Source organism: Sphaerodactylus townsendi, linkage group LG13 (assembly GCF_021028975.2).
Source record: "Sphaerodactylus townsendi isolate TG3544 linkage group LG13, MPM_Stown_v2.3, whole genome shotgun sequence".
In the NCBI taxonomy this organism is placed as follows: Eukaryota; Metazoa; Chordata; class Lepidosauria; order Squamata; family Sphaerodactylidae; genus Sphaerodactylus; species Sphaerodactylus townsendi.
Window position 1 is genome coordinate 197,244 of NC_059437.1, and position 17,685 is coordinate 214,928.

The following is a 17,685-nucleotide window of genomic DNA, read 5'->3' on the forward strand; positions in this document are numbered from 1 at the left end:
AGGATGTGAAAGCAATGGCCTGCTGCTGCTGCTGCTGCTCCCGGTCACCCAGTCTGCTGAGGCATTTGCAATCTGAGATCAAGGAGGATCAAGATTGGTAGCCAGAGATCGACTTCTCCTCCATAAATCTGTCCAAGCCCCTTTTAAAGCTATCCAGGTTAGCGGCCATCACCACCTCCTGTGGCAGCGTATTCCAAACACCAATCACACGTTGCATGAAGAAGTGTTTCCTTTTATTAGTCCTAATTCTTCCCCAGCATTTTCGGCAATGGATGCCCCTGGTTCCTAGCGGATTGTGAGAAAGAGAGAAAAATTTCTCTCTGTCAACATTTTCTACCCCATGCATAATTTTATAGACTTCAATCATATCCCCCCTCAGACGCCTCCTCTCCAAACTAAAGAGTCCGAAATGCTGCAGCCTCTCCTCATAAGGAAGGTGCTCCAATCCTTCAATCATCCTCGTTGCTCTTCTATAAATTGTATAGGCCTCAACTGAAGGTCTGGCAAAACAAATCTGCCTTACAGGCCCTGCGGAATTGCACGGATCCCACAGGGCCCTGATGTCAGGTGGCAGAGCATTCCACCAGGTGGGGCAAGAGCTGGAAAAACACTGGCCCTGTCTGTGGCCAGTCCAACAGTAAAAGGGCTGGGGACCACCAGGAGGCTTGCATCTGCTGACCTCAAACTTTGCTGTGGGAAATATGGGGCAATGTGGTTTCAGAAGTATGCAGGGGGACATTCATGGCCTTAAAGGTCAAAACCAATACCTTGAACCTGATCTGGAATTCCACCGGTAGCCAATGCAGTTTGCAGAGGATTTTGGGGTGGGTGGGGAGATGTGCTCCCTCACTGATGCCCCAACAACGACTCTCGTGGCTTCATTTTATCCCAGCTTCAGTTTCTGGATCAGAGCTAAGGGCAGGCCAGTGTAGAGCAAATTACAGTAATCTAGCCTGGAGGTGACCATTGCATGGATCACAGTGGCTACATCAGACTGGAAGAGATATGGAGCCAGCAGCTGATCTAGGCAAAGATGGAAAAAAGCTGTGCGCACAGTATGGGCGATCTGGGCCTCCATAGAAGGAGAGGCATCCAGAAGCACCCCAAGAGTGTGGGCAACAGGGATAGGCTGGAATGCCATTCCCTCTAGCAACGGCAGCTGGATGTCCACTGGCCTCTCACCACGACCCAGCCGGAGGACCTCCATCTTAGATGGATTCAATTTCAATTTGCTCTGCTTCAACCAGCCAGCAATGGACTCCAAACAATGTGGAGAGCTTCGGGGGCAGCTAGTGGACAGCCTTGGTGACAGTTCGGCCAAGCAACGGCGACAAAAGCGCTTCCTGCGGCACTCCACAACTAATTGGGTGGATCAAAAGATCATAATTGACCACATTAAGTGCTGCGGTAAGGTCTAGTAACACCAGCAGCACTGTCTCGCCTCGATCCAGTTGCAGGTGGAGTTAATGTTAGGTCTCAGACCTTGAATCAATAAACAGACTCTGTATTGTTGATCAGCAGTGTTTATTGGTAGGCAACGAAGCACCAAGCTCGGTAAAGTCAGTTCTGGTGAATGTGGCTTTTGCTATCCCCTTTATGCAGAAATTAGTCCCTCTCTCCCAATTCCCCAAAGAATATGAGAAAGAGTTATTTCGGAGCTGAGGCACCCCAAGGTCGGCAATAGCGAAAGCCACCTGGCCTCCTGCCCCCACAGAACAATGGAAACATCCTGTTTCCCACAAGACCAGAAGTGTCAGGGGTAAGCCTAGTTATCTACTAAGCTTGTGAAGCCTTATCTACTAGTTATCTACTAAGCTTGTGAAGCCTTAAAGTAAAGATCAATGAAAGAATGTCCCATTACAGCAGTGGTAACATATAGCAGGCTGGTTACATATATCTTGTAGCAATTGCATTGAGGCAAAAATGCAGTCAACTAGATACAATCACCAGCAATATATTTTGCAACAACTACATTGAGTTAGGAATGCATCTCAGTCAACTAAGTGCAGTCCCTGATAGTTCATCTGTTATGGTGCCTAGTACAGTCTCCGTCCCAGGCCCACACGGAAGTCAGACTGGAAGGGATCCCACACTGATGCGTCATCCAGAAAGGTCTGAAGTTGCCTGTCACCTTACCCAGGAACGGGAGATTCAATACTGGGCGGTAATTGGCCAGATCACCAGGATCTAAAGATGGTCTGCCTCCTTCACCTGACCTGGATACACTCCTTGCTCAAGGGAGTGGTTGACAATATCCAACAGGTGGCTGCTCACCTTATCCTTACTTGCCTTCACCAGCCAGGACAGGCAAGGATCTTGGAGGCAAGTACTAGGTCTAACAGCAGCTAAGACATCGTCTGGGGAGAGCAGAGAGAAATGGTCTAACAACTGACTGGAAGATGACAAGGGAACCTCCAGTTGCACTGCTGTATCATAAGTGGCAGGAAGGTCATGGCAGAGGGATGAGACTTTATCCACAAAAAAGCTCCCAAATGCCTCACAGCTAAGGGCGATTTCTCATGATTTGAGCTCAACGATAATGCCGAAAGTTGCCGAATTACCTAAACAGTTGAGCTGGGCAAGAGCTAGTCCTTCTTCGTGCGCTTTGTTGCCATCTCATAAGCCTTCATCAATGTCCTATAAGATGCTCTCGCACCTTCGTCATGAGATTTCCGCCACATTCGCTCAAGCCATCTCAGTTCCCACTCGCTCTTGCCTCGCCCCTCGGTATACTGAGGAGTTGCGAGGAATGCTCGCAACTCCTCAGTATACCGAGGGGCGAGGCAAGAGCGAGGACAGAGAGGACGCCGGGGAGCAATCCTGTCACTGGCCTCGGAGAATCTAGTATTCCAGTCCTTGACCACATCATCCAGGGAGCCGGTAGCCTTTGGAGTGTTCTGGTAACCCTCTGGATCCATGAGACTCCACGGGTGAGCAAAAATGCGCCCGTCGCCTACACCGGAGCTGGCAGCTAAATCTAGTCTCATGGATCCAGGATGCTAATTTGGGCCATGACTTGACTTGCAGATTTGCTTTGTGTGAATAATTGATATCAGGCTCAGACTGTTGCTTGCCTGGCTGCAGAATTTGCATTTCTTTTAAGAGAGAAGAAGAGCACACTCAGCCCTGAATATGTTCTGAAGAATAAATGCACCTCTTCTCCCTGCCAGCTGTTAGGAATGGGGTAGCTGTTTGTCAGGGAGGGAGAAATGTCCCCTTTTTTGTATCTTTTTATAGTCTTTTGTATAGTTGCCTGGGGACTGCGTTCGCTGTGGTAGATTTGTTTGCAGTGTGGATGTGAGTTGTATGGTTTTATATTCTGTTGATACAATGTTCATACAATTTAAATGAATATATACATTTAATATAAACTGGAATGCTGATCTGTTGATACACAAGAAATATTGAAAAACAGCATCATTTTATGGGGGAAATCATGCAACAGAATAGAAAATGGTTTGAAAATAAAGAATCAATTCATTCAGTTTGCACAAAGGAGAAGTGCTATCAAAATGAGATTTTTTTTTTGTACTGAAATAGGATAAGAAATTCAAAATCCTCCCTACTGCCTGTCTTGATTTGAGGCTGTTTATGACCTGGCCCAGTTTGCTCATGCTGGTGAGGAAGAAGAAGAAGAAGAGTTTGGATTTATATCCCCCTTTTCTCTCCTGCAGGAGACTCAAAGGGGCTGACAATCTCCTTGCCCTTCCCCCCTCACAACAAACACCCTGTGAGGTAGGTGGGGCTGAGAGAGCTCCGAGAAGCTGTGACTAGCCCAAGGTCACCCAGCTGGCGTGTGTGGGAGTGCACAGGTTAATCTGAATTTCCCAGATAAGCCTCCACAGCTCAGGCGGCAGAGCTGGGAATCAAACCCGGTTCCTCCAGATTAGATACACGAGCTCTTAACCTCCTACGCCACTGCTGCAGGTGGGTCCATCCTGGCTATTGCTTGGGTAGGAGACAATGAAGGAAGTCCAAGGTGGCTACTCAGAGGCAGGCCATAGTAAACCACCTCTGTTAGTCCCTTGCCTTGAAAATCCTACAGGGTCACCATAAGTCAGCTGCCATTTGCAGTTTCCACCACCACCACCACCACCACCACCACCACCACCACCACCACCACCACCACCACCACCACCACCACCACGTGGGTCATGAAGAGCAGACACACATTGCGTGTTTAAGTAACACTTTCCCCAAGTCCCTGGAATGCATTGTCTCTAGAATCCATACAACAATCCTGTGCAGTAGATCCACTAAAGCCAAGTTTTCAGTATTTCTATATGACAAATGAAGTGGGGTGAGGGCTAAACCTGGAGAAAAAAATGACTGATGCTATGTACTGAGATTTGAACCCAGGGCATCTTAGTGTACAGCTCATACCTTTCATTCTCGTGGTACACCAGGCTTCTTACCATAAACATGATATCTTTGTAAGGCCAGATGACTCGATAAGGCGGTCAAGGGGATGGCGACGGTCTATGGCCGAGCTGGCTGGCCGTTGCTGGAAAAGCTCAGGGCTTGGAGAGGGGAGAGGCAGAGAGGAATCCCTTGGCCCAGATCAGGCAGCTGCCGGGACAGGGAAGCGCTCCTCTTTCACTTGAGGATTGTGCTTTGCCTTTGGTGAAAGGCACACAAGAAGGTTTTGGACGGGGTTCTGGGAGAAGATCATCACAACTGTTGGGAGAGCTTAGCTGTTTCCTGTAGTCTTACAGCAACGGAGGCAGCATGTCGTTTCGGCCAGTGAGAGATGCAGGGGACAACTCTGCTGTCCTGTTTTCCCCCAAGCCCTTTTATTGACAGTTTACAAGAGGAAAAACAAACAAGGCAGGCAGGGGTCTGCAGCACCTGGATACAAGACAATGAACAGGGCAAAGGACGCAGGGGGATTTGGGCTGGGGATTTGGAAGTTTCACTACACATTGGAGCCAGGAGGTCTTGCAACCTCAGCGGTTTCTCCGAATCCACACTTTGGAAGGAGAGGTCAGTCAGGGGAGTGTGAGAGACCCTTTTCCGGTGATGTGCCCCCGTACTTGAGCATTTCCCAGGCCCTCAGGCCCTCAAACGGTTTCCTTTCTTCTTTTAGTTGCATATTGAGGAAGAAGCGTTGCATACTCCGCGGATCTCGGTACACAGGGAGGAGGGAGAGTTTCTTGGCCTGGAGCTCCACTGCGGTCCTCTGCCTCTGAACAATGGAAGGATGTGCCCTGCCTTCCATTTGTGAACGGCACAGCCAGCCCTCTCGTGCCTCCCTTGCATAACCACCTTACATAAAGCTCCTGCTTGCAGGCAGAGATGCTTCCTGATCAAGAGACTGCACCCTGGCACAGCTGCCTCCTGCTGCTTCCCTCTGACCCTCTCGTCCTAGAAGGATTAAGGCAACCCCTGGTGAATAACAATGATGGGCTAATTATGGGATGGAGGAGTAGGCCGCGCCAGCTCTATGCTCAGTGCTGCTCAGCTTTGAGCACAGGACTGGGAGCTGAAATACCACACCTAGCGGCTGAGTTAACTCTGGGTTTACTTACTTCTTTACTTCTTTCATATCCTGCCTTTCTCCCCTCGGGGATCCAAAGCTGCTCACATCCTTTTCCTCCTGCATTTTATCATGACAACACCCCTGTGAGGCAGGTTAGACTGAGAGCGTGCGGCTGGCCCAGGGTCACCCAGCGAGGTTCCGTGGCAGAATGGGGGATTCAAACCTGGGCCTCCGAGATCCTAGTCCAGCACTCTAACCATTACACCACGTCGGCTGGCACGAGGATGAGAAGAAGAAGAAGAAGAAGAAGAAGAAGAAGAAGAAGAAGAAGAAGAAGAAGAAGAAGAAGAAGAAGAAGAAGAGGAGGAGGAGGAGGAGGAGGAGGAGGAGGAGGAGGAGGAGGAGGAGGAGGAGGAGGAGGAGTTTGGATTTATATCCCCCTTTGTCTCCTGCAGGAGACTCAAAGGAGCTTACAATCTCCTTGCCCTTCCCCGCCCCCCCCACAACAAACACCCTGTGAGGTAGGTGGGGCTGAGAGAGCTCCGAGAAGCTGTGACTAGCCCAAGGTCACCCAGCTGGCGTGTGTGGGAGTGTACAGGCTAATCTGAATCCCCCAGATAAGCCTCCACAGCTCAGGCGGCAGAGCTGGGAATCAAACCCGGTTCCTCCAAATTAGATACACGAGCTCTTAACCTCCTACGCCACTGGCCCCTAGCTTGAACCCTGGCTCAGTGGCACAACGGCTGCTTGGTGTGCAGGCAGTCCCTGGCTCAATCCTTCACATCTCCAGTTTAAAAAGGTCAGGTGATGTGGAAGATCTGAGGCCCTCCGGTGCTCTGCCTCCGAAGTGCCGCCTGTGCGCAATCAGTAACAGACGTGCCGTAGAGGAGGGAAGAGGAATGCTGGCATTTGGAATGCAGAGTCGTTCCAGTCCTTCTGGGATATCTTCTTGCTTGCTTGCTTACAGCTCTGTGTTCTCGTGCATATGTGGGTGGGGGTGATGATCAAGGAGTTCCCTTGAGTTTCTTTTTGGAGGCAAGCAGGGTATGAATATCTTAAAGAAAGAACAAACTATTTTAACTCCTGCCGCCAAGCACACATGGATCTGTTGCAAGGACCAGCAACGTTCTCAGACTACTCCGGCAAGCATAAGTGGGACCATCCCATTTTCTCCTCACTACTTCCACCCTGTGAAGTCGGATGGAGATAATCAGTGATGGAGCCCCAAGGATGTCCAGACCAGCTCTCTATCCACTACACTACCCTGCCTTTCCACTGCAGTGGTTTTAGACCTGTGATGGCGAACCTTTGGCATTCCAGATGTTGTGGACTACAATTCCCATCAGCCCCTGCCAGCATGGCCAATTGGGGTCAATTGGGGGGGCAATTGGCCATGCTAGCAGGGGCTGATGGGGATTGTAGTCCTTGAACATCTGGAGTGCCATAGGTTCGCCACCATGGATCTAGACTGTAGGTTCAGATCCTGAAAACTTGCTGGGTGACCTTGGGCCGATCACACACACTCAGCCAAACCTACTTCACAGGATTGTTGGAGGAGAAGAAAACAAGAGCTATTTTGGGTCCCCACTGGGGCAAAAGGCAAGTCATTAAAGAAAGTCAATACATTCTATGCTCAAAAGTGCATCAATACTACAGGCCCCCCCCCCCCCCCCACCCAGCTGCCTGGTTTCAGCCAGCAAATGTGTTTATTAAGCACTGAATCCTCTCTGTAATTCCCTCCCGCTCCCCCCGCCCCCCGCCAGAGGCATCTGCTACTCTCTGTTGGATGCTTTTGTTTCTTAGCAAATAACTTTCAGATCATTTGCATTTTGAATATCCTCCTAGTACTGGGCACTGTTTAGCATCATGCTTGGGTGGCATCCCTTAAATGTCTCAGTGGCTGGACGCTGGAACTCATGTCTCTTTGGGAGCACCACCCCTGGGAAGCTTGCTGGGTGACCTTGTTTTTGAAATTTTTGTAGTATTTATACCCCGTCCTCCCTGGCTGAAGTCAGGCTCCGGGCGGCTTACATACAAGATTAGAAAAAAACATTCCAACCCCTGGTTTTCCATAATTGAAGAAAAAATGGCCTCTATTGGACTGTCAGTGGATTCACTTTGCCCTTTGTCCTATTCAGAAGCTTATAGGAAATTAAAAGGTCAACTATTGGATAGAGAGTTCTCTTACCCTAATCACCGCAGCCAAGAAAACATGCTCCCCCCTGTATTTTTCTCTCCCATTTGAATGGGGCCACTTGGCACACTACCTGTATTGCTTAATAAACCCTGTTCAAAGGAGAGCCATAATGCTCGCCAGGTTTAATGTTATGCCTTCTGCCTTGTTACATGGTAGATTTAATAAGCAAGAAAAGGCTAAAAGATTGTGCCCGTGTAACAATGGCGCCGTTGAATCTCTGGCCCACCAATCACTTCACTGTCTCAGATTCAAGGAAATCAGAACCAAGTATGTGAATCTTACTCCTTTACATTTACTTAATCTCCCCAATTTAATTAGATTACACTACTTGTTGGACAACCCTGATCCTTCTCTCTGTATGATAGTGGCAGATTTTCTCCTGGAAATTACTAAATGCCAGTAGATTTCCTTTGACCTAACATGTAGTTTGTATTGTATATGCTTTTTAATCCGTTTTTTATTATTGTTGTACTGCTGTCTATGCCAATAAAGGCTTGCTTCTGCTTCTTCAAAGATAAGAAAAAACAAACAGTTCCAATAATATCAGATAAATGAACACTAAAACCTATTATCCATGCAGATGGTGACCTATTTGGTATCCAAGGAATCAGCCTACCATTTGTTTCCTGTCCTGTCCCAACATAATTCTTTCTCAGTTTTTCGGGAAGGTGGGGGAGAGGGAGGAAGGTGGGCAAGTTGGAAAAGGGCAAAGTGGAGTGAAAACAAGTCTGCAAAATAGATTGCAATAACTTGAAGCGAATTTGAGATGCCGGCAAGATGGAACAAATGAGACTAGTGGTTAGCCTCAACCAAAACCCTGGGACCTGTGGAACTAATTAATACAGGACCTTGGTGTCAGCTGGCAGACAGTTCCACCTTGGGCCAGTCACATTTTCTTAGCCTTACCCACCTCACAGGGTTGTTGTGAAGGTAAAATGGTGGCTCACATGGAGCTGGCCCCAGGAGTGGAGCTCAGCACAAGGCCACGTGGATCCACTTTTTACATTTTTATCCCACCTTGGTTCACATGGCTGTCCCCTCCCAATATGTGTCTTAAAGGCAGCAGTCAGTAAAAACCAACAGCATTATACAATGATAAACTTAAAAAGCAAACTATAAAATAGGGGTGCCAACTCCAGGAAGGGGAATTCCTGGAGTTTGAGGTGGAGCCTGAAAAGGATGGCATTTGGGAAGGAGAGAGGCCTTGCTGGGGCCTCGTCGTAGACTCCGCTCTCCAAAGCCTCCATTTCCTCCAGAGGAACAACCCCGTGGGTCTGGAAATCAGTTAAACTTCATGGAGGATTCCAGTCCTCACATGGAGGTTGACAACGTGTTGGCAAATGATAAAACAGGGTAGAGTAATACAGTGAAAGGGGAGGAGGAATCTACTCAAAAAACATGGCGGACTAAAATGTTCTGTCCTGACTCCTAGATGCTAGGACAGTGGTGGCGAATCTTTGGCACTCCAGAAGTTATGGACTACAATCCCCATCAGCCCCTACAATTGTTGGCAGGGGCTGATGGGAATTGTAGTCCATAACATCTGGCATGCCAAAGGTTCGCCACCACGGTGCTAGGACATGCGATGCCAGTCCTGTCTTTTTATGCAGACTTAGTTTGGAAAAAGCTCCCTTGAGCTCAGTTGGCTCATTATTATTATTATTATTATTTAATTTTGTTTTCTATCACAGCTGCCAGTTCTTTAGCTGGTTGTTGGTCTTTCACTACAATTTGAGCCTCACCCGGAGACCTAGGAAGTTGGAATGTATTCATGCAGATCCCAGCAGGGCTGCCTTCTGAATTTGATGGATGTTGATCTGAAGATGTTTCAAGTAAAGTCCTAGTGTTTTCGGAACGGCAAAATAATAGTAATAATATCATATTAATATTATAATTATTATATGATGATGATGCCATCAAGTCGCCGCTGACTTATGGCAGCCCTGTAGGGATTTCAAGGCAAGAGATGTTTGGAGGTGGTTTGCCATTGCCTGCCATTGTGTCATGAACCTGGTATTCCTTGGTGGTCTCCCATCCAAACACTTGCCAGAATGGGGGCTGAGAGTGTAGGACTGGCCCAGGTTTGCCCAGCAAACTTCCATGGCACAAGTTGGGATTTGAACCGGGGCTTCCCAGGTCCTAGTCCCGTGGTGGCGAATGCTGGCAGGGGCTGATGGGAATTGTAGTCCATAACATCTGGAGTGCCAAAGGTTCGCACCACTGTACCTAGTCCAACACCTTAACCACTACCCCAAGCTGGCTCTCTTCATTGATTTTCTTCATCTCAAAAGGCAGGACATAGCTAATGTTTTACCAGCATCCAGACCTACAAAATATGGGCTATCCCTGTTAAACTAGGAGACTAGAAGACCATGCTGTTGACTTCTACTGGAACACGGTTAGCCCAGTGGGCAGCAATCTTACGCACAGTTAAATGTTTATGAGTCTTACTGCCGTGGTGGCGAACCTTTGGCACTCCAGATGTTATGGACTACAATTCCCATCAGCCCCTCCCAGCATGCTCAATTGTCCATGTTGGCAGGGGCTGATGGGAATTGTAGTCCATAACATATGGAGTGCCAAAGGTTCGCCACCACTGTATTGTGTGGGGCTCCTCAAGAGCAACTGCATCCAAACTACCCTTCAAAAAGGCTTCATATCCTAACCCTGCCTCGCTACGTTTGTCCTGGGGAAAGAAAGTGAATACAAATATTTTGTAACAATAACCATTTATGCGCCTTGGAACAAGCATTAAAAACATAGAAATGTGCATTATTTAATGCCAAAGCCAACTAGCCTTGTGTGTTTTCAGGGTCTTCAAGTGGGGAATAAATGTTTATTGTTGAGATTTGCATGGCTTAAAGACCCCTTTGGGGATCAGAGTCATTTGCATGGATTACCCAGTTCTGTTGGCCGTGCCTTCGGGGCCTTCTTCGGCTGACCTGAAGTGGACCGTTCCAGAGAGACTCATGTCTCCTCTCATTTCCACCCCGTCCCCTTTGGCCAGCTTGATTATTTAAAAAGTCATGCACGCAGTTTGCCTGCAGAAAATATTGTGGAGTTTATGCTAATACATTTTTAATGGTTTTTTTTTCCTTAAGAAGTTAATCTGGAATGATTGGCAGTCCCTTTTGTTAGCAAGAGTAGGAATGCAAATAACGCCCTCCACGGAGGTGAGCAGAGAGGACCTGGCAGGACTCTGGGAACCTGCAAGAACATTCGCCGTTTGGCAGCGAGGAACACTGCTCATCTGAGTAACTTTTAATCCCCCTGAAATAAAACAGAATTGTGAAGGTGCAACAGAAGAAAATCCTCAAGGACTCTGGTTCTTTGGAGATGATTTTGAGAGAGTGTGTGTGCGTGTGTGCGCGCGCATGTGTGCGTCTCCTTGACATCATTGTGCACTTTATGAAGAACATCAGGGCAGAAAGAGACTCTCTTCCATGCCCACATTGTAAACACCGGGGGAAGGGCCTCTCGTGGCACTCTCCCACACAGACGCAGCCATAGCATATTTGAACGTTTCATCTACCAGGGTAGCATTGATCAGGTGGATCTTTCCCACCCCAACTATCCTTGAATCCTGGCTACAGTCCACATGTGTGTGACTTCCACTCGTCGCAGTGTGTGTGAATCGGAAGGAGCTCTACAGTTGCTCTACAGCATTTCAGGCATAAGGAACTTTCTCTCAGGACTCTGGTTCAGCCCCCAGCATCTTCGGTTACTTGGCTCTGGTGATGACCCTGAAGAGCTCTAGCTGCTTAGGGTTGCCAGCCCACGGTTGGGAAAGTCCTAGAGATTGGGAGGTGGGGGCCGTGGAGAGGGGAGGGGCCTCAGCAGAGCATAACGCCAGGCGCTGTGCCCGTCAAAGCTGCCGTTTCTTACAGTGGAACTGATAAATTTGTCATCTGGAGGTCTGCTGTAGTTCTGGGAGATCTCCGACCCCCACTTGGGGGCTGGGCACCCTAACTTTGGTGGACCAAGGATCTGGCATGGTACGTGCAGCTTCATTTGTTCAAGTTTCTTCCATGTCAGAAGCCATCTCCAACCACAGCTGTCTAGCAGCAGTGGCGCAGTGGTTAAGAGAAGGTGCATCCTAATCTGGAGGAACCGGGTTTGATTCCCCACACTGCTGCTTGAGCTGTGGAGGCTTATCTGGGGGATTCATTCCCACACACTGCACTCCCACACATGCCAGCTGGGTGACCTTGGGCTAGTCACAGTTCTTCTAAGCTCTCTCAGCCCCACCTACCCCACAGGGTGTTTGTTGAGAGGGGGGAAGGGTAAGGAGTTTGTAAACCCCTTTGAGTCTCCTTTCAGGAGAGGAAGGGGGTAAATAAATCCAACTCCTCCTCCTCCTCTTCCTCCTCCTCCTCCTCCTCCTCCTTCTTCTTCGTTCTGATCAAATCCAGATTAGATTACTGCATTATACTGTTGTGGGTTCAGTAGCTGGTACAAAGCACAAGAGCAGGAAGATTGCTGTCTGGTGTTTGCTATTTCTCACTCATTTTGAAACAACAGTGTAAGGTACTAGTTTGGTTACAGATACCCTGGGACAGGGACGTAGGTATAGATTTATTTTGGGGGGGGGGTTCAGGGGTGGGGCCATGCCCCCACCACCCCCTGGGGCATGGCCACACCTACCCCAGCCCTGCCCTTGGCCTCAGTGCTTTTAAAAGCAGCTCTCTGAGGCCAGGGACGGCAGACTCCCCTGCCCTGCTCCTCCCCTCCCCCCCGGTTGGGCTCCCAGCCAGCAGCCGGCAGCACCTTCTGCCCTCCCCTCTGGGCAGAGGTGTAGCGAGGGAAAATGGAGCCCGGTGCAAAATCTGAGTCCCCCCCCCCCCCGCATGGGCAGCCGCTGTGATGCTGGAATCCACCCCCAAACAGCATCACTTTTAATGGTGTTTAAACTAGAGAGCCCAAATTCTCCTTTTCAAGAGAGAATCTGGGCCCCCCAGTTAAAACAACATTGAAAGTGAAGCTGTTTGGGGGTGAATTATCCCCCACCCTGAAACAGCATCACTTTCAATGTTTAAACTGGGGACCTCAAATTCTCCCTTTAAATCCATGCCGAAGGGGGTGGATTTAAAACGAGGATCTGGGGAAATTTGGGGGGGTGCCTGCTGTCAGGGGTGTAATTGTTAAGCTAGCAACACCAAACTTTCAGGGTATCTTTAGGAGACTCTCCTAATGATACCACCCACATTTGGTGAAGTTTGGTTCAAGGGGTACAAAGTTATGGACCCTCAAAGGTGTAGTCCCCATCTTCTATTAGCTCCCATTGGAAACAATAGGGGATGGAGCACCCATTTTGGGAGTCCATACCTTTGGACCCCCTGGACCAAACTTCACAAAACCTAGGTGGTATCAGTAAGAGACTCTCCTGATGATACCACCCAGGTTTGGTAAAGTTTGGTTTAGGGGGTACAAAGTTATGGTGTAGCCCCATCTTCTATTAGCTCCCATTGGAAACAATGGGGATGGGGCACCCCCTTTGGGAGTCCATAACTTTGGACCCCCTGAACCAAACCTGGGTAGTATCATCAGGAGAGTCTCCCAATAAATCCCTGAAATTTTAGTGCTGCTAGCCTTAAAAATGTGTCCCCTACAGGCCAAAAACCGAAAAACACTAAAAAATACAAAAAAAACCCACAAATGGGGGGGTGGAGCTTTGGACATGTAATGGGGGATTTTGAACCCAAGGACCCCCCCCCCCTTACCTACATCCTCGCCCTGGGATCAGAATGTTTGAAAGACTTCTTACTCCCTGTTAAGAGCCCCCTGTGCTGTTTGCCCCGATTGGGGGATCTACTAAAAACAGGGTCGTATTTTTTTGGGTGGAACTTTCTTCCTCATGGCACTAAGGTTACTTCTCTTAAGGCACCAAGATGGAACTGCAGCCAGAGCCTTTCCCTCCTCTCCCCGTGCTTGCTGTCTGACTTGATTGGCATATGTCTGCCCCGCTGTTCCTTGGCACCTTTCCTGTGGAATGGCTGAAATGTTGTGAGAATTTCACTGGGTGCCCCAATTCATCCAGACATCACCAAGGTCTGCAGGTGACATTTGAAAGTAAATATTTCATTGGCAACCTGCCTCTCTGAATATTAAGGATTGTTAAGCTCTGCAACCTTTGACCCTTCCTCATTTGTATCACCAGAAACCTTAGAAGTGCAAATGACTAATTAATTCACAGCACACAAGTATGCAGCTACGTACTAAGCAGGATGGGAACTTGAAATCTTCTGCTTTTTTTCTTTTTAATTAAACTTTCTGCAGCTATCTTGTCCCTTTTGCTTTACAAGACATATGCATCGAGCACCTCGGGCACAAAATCTGCTCATTGTTCAATTGATACTGCTCCGGCATCCAAAATAATGAAAAAAACCAATCCCAGAAACCTGAAATGTGTGCTATAGCATCTGCAATTAAAAAAAAAACCCTTCTCCTGGATGGTGTAGGCCATGTTGTTGGGGTGCTTCCCACCCATCGTCGAAGAGGCAGGAAATATCTGTCGGTCACTTCCTGTTAGTTGAAGCGGCCATTTTAGATCCCAGTATCTTCCCTGCCTCGTCACGGAGAGTAGTGTTTGTCGTGAGCTCTGACTCTTCGCTTGTTTTGGGCTTCCTTGTGTCTCCCCATGTCTTTTTTGTGGAGAGATTCCTTTGTTTGGTCTCGTCGTGCCTTTTGGTCCCCGTTTTGAGTCTCTGTTGGGGTGATTTGTTTGTGTGTTTGGCTCCGTTCCCCTTTCCCGCCAAAACAGCCCTCATCTGCAGGGAGTTGGCTACGGCGCCATTTTCTCCCCCCCACCCCGCCAAGAGTTCTGCCGCTCTGCCGTTGAGAATACCAGGGCTCTTCTCTTTTCGGCACGGAATCTTGGTTCAGACCAAGGACAACAGGAAGACCATGCCTAGCTTCGTTCGGTCTGACAAGCCTCGATTCGCTCCCAAGCCCGCGTTCCGCAAGTTTCGGTCTTCCTTTCATTCCAACCGGGAAGACAACAGACCCAGCTGGGCACCACAGAGTTCCTTTCGGAAGAGGTTGGATTTTCGCAGCCAGGGGAGATAGGGCAAGTCTTTCAAGGCCGGCTCCACCAGCAACAACAACAGCCACAACAACAAGGCATGACTGCGACAGCATTCCGTTCGGCAGGCAGCTTCTGTCCTTTCACCATCGTTGGACGGGACCGCATGTAGACTCCTGGATCCTAGAGATCGTTTTCGGTTACTCTGTGGAGTTTCGTCGCTTGCCAAGGGACAGATTTCTTCCTTCTGCAGTCAGCTCCAGGCCAGAAAAGAGGGAACGCCTGCAGACTGTGGTAGAGCACCTCTTGTCCATCCATGCCATTGAACTGGTTCCCAGGGGCCAGAGAGGCAAGGGAGTCTACTCCCACTTCTTTATGGTCCCGAAGAAGAATGGGGATGTCAGGGCCACTCTCAACCTCCGCCATGTCAACCTCTTTCTTCGCCGTTTCAGGTTCCGTATGGAGACCCTTCGGTCTACGGTCGCAGCTGTGCAGCTTCCTCACGTCGTTGGACCTGACCGAGGCCTACCTGCATGTCCCCATTCACCTGAGCCACTACCACTACCTTCAGTTCAACACTATCAGTACGTGGCTCTCCTGTTTGGGCTTGCCGCGGCTCCCAGAGTCTTCACCAAGGTTCTTGTGGCTCCCATCATGCTTCTGAGAAAGCAGGGGGTCCACTTGCACCCCTACCTGAACGACATCCTCATCGGGTCCAGGTCATGCAGCCGGGCAGCTCAGAATGTCACTCGAGTCCAGAATCTCCTGTCCAGGTACGGGTTCGTAATCAACCAGGAGAAGAGTGTGTTCACCCCCTCTCAGAGGATGGAGCACCTGGGAGCCATGATTGACACCATGGTTTGTACCCTCTTTGTTCCCAGTCACAAGGTACAAAAGATCCAGAGGTCCACCCTCCAGGTGTTGGCTGCACGGTCCTCCACATTGCTACAACTGTCCAGTCTACTAGGGCTTCTCCTCTCGACTATGGATCTCATCCAATGGGGGAGGACGCATGCGAGACCCTTGCAGGCTTTTCTTTGGCCCTTCGCCGGGAGGATAAGTCTCAAGAAGGACTGCACATTAGTCATCTCGCCATCTGTACGTCTCAGCTTAAAATGGTGGACTTCCCAGAGCAACCTCTCCAGGGGGAAGGTGTTCGCACCGCACCAGCAGTTCCACATTTACACAGATGTCAGCCTGAGGGGCTGGGGGGCCAAGCTCGACGCGCAAGTAGCCCAGGGATTCTGGACCAGCTCCCAGGCTCAGGCCCCTATCAATATTCTGGAGGTAAAGGCAATCTTTTTAGCTCTTTAAGAGTTCCAGCAGGCGATCCGCAACTCTCACGTTGTCATCCACATGGACAGCATCTCTGCCAAGTGCTATCTCAACCATCAGGGGGGATCTCGGTCCTCCAGTCTGCACAGGAAGGCCTTCAAGATTCTTCTGTGGGCGGAGAGCAACATGGCTTCCCTCAGGGCAGAGCATGTCAAGGGTTGTCTCAATACAGAAGTGGACTGGTTGAGCAGGACCAGATTGTCTCACTTGGAATGGTCTGTGAACAGGGAGGTGTTCCGAAGCTGGTCGCATGGTAGGGGTCATCGACCTGTTTGCTACCCCAGAGAACGCGCAGGTTTCACCCTTCATTAGCAGGTTCCATCATCCAACTTATGGTCTTGCATTGCTGAGGCACATAAGGCCTGTCATCTTCCAGTCCCTACGAGAATCACGGCCCATTCCACCAGGAGTGCAGTGGCCAACGCTGCGCTTGTAAAGCATGTTTCATTGGAGGATATATGTAGGGCGGCCACCTGGGCCTCCCCTTCCTCCTTTGTTCGGCACTATAGGTTAACATCTATAGATGCCATGCAGGCCTCCTTTGGGAGGAGGATCCTGGAGCATGTTATTGGAGATTAACAGAACCCGCCCTCCTTGGGATACTGCTTGGGGAGTCCCAACAAGATGGCCTACACCATCCAGGAGAACGACCCATTGGATACTTACCATGAAGGGGTCTTCTCCTGGGTGGTTGTAGGCCATCTTGACCCTCCCTGTTCGGATTCCTCTCCAATATCGTGCTCCCGTTAATTTCTAGAGCTCATGGTTATCAGTGTTCAGATTCATAGGTTTCGGTCACTTCCTGTTGTTTGTTGTTCTGTGTGTTTTCAAACTGTTTCAGTGTTCATGTTGGGGCTTTCCCCACTTACCATTTGCTGCGCGCTACTCCGGGAAAGTAGCACGGGGTCCAGCGGTGCTCCCCACTTGCAAGGACGGCAACCACGCAGCCGCCCCGACGATGCCGCTCTCCCGCCCCTTCAGCGCACGTCATTTTTGGCGCTGAAGAAACGGCACCTTCTGAAGAAACGGCACCCGCAGCAGAAATCACTCGTGCCGGGAGCGCGCTGGGAGTAGCGCGCCGCAAAAGGTAAGTGGGGAAAGCCCCCTTATGACAGTTTGTTCTTCTCAAACTTCTCCCTCCCCAAGATGCTTTTCCCAATTCTGCATCCCACCCATTTGGGAAAGTGGGATTTAGCATGGCGGGGAGGGGGGGGGGCATTTTCTGCTTTATACTCTGGTGGTTATAAGCTGTCTCTGTCAAAGTGAATGCCTTGGCAACAGATTGCATTCCTTGACAACAGGTTTCCAAAGTTTAATTACAGCAAGCATGAAAGTGGAAAATGTCACTTTTGGGGGGAAGGGATTGAAAGACAAGTAGTTAATCAAGCAGGGCTGAGTGGGAACTGCCTTGAGGGTTCCCTGCGGAGGGAAGGTGTGTGGAACAAGGAAGGCTGAGTTGCAAAGTAAGTCGCCAGGTACCAAAAGATGCCTGAAGGCCAGGGCTATCTTCATGCAGTCATCCCCTCACGCCTCAGATCAATCAAACTGATTCTTGACACATACGATTGCCTTTCTCCAAGTGCCCAGGATAAAGTTTGCTACAGTATTTCATGACTTGCGTGGAAGCGAAAGGAAGCCGGGCGATTCTCATTC

General features: G+C 49.4%; 1 protein-coding gene across 1 annotated transcript in view; it reads left to right on the top strand.

The window, feature by feature from the left end:
* The window catches only part of ARHGEF9 (Cdc42 guanine nucleotide exchange factor 9), a 268,515-nt gene that overhangs the window by 64,697 nt on the left and 186,133 nt on the right, over window positions 1-17,685 (top strand). The window lies entirely within an intron of this gene.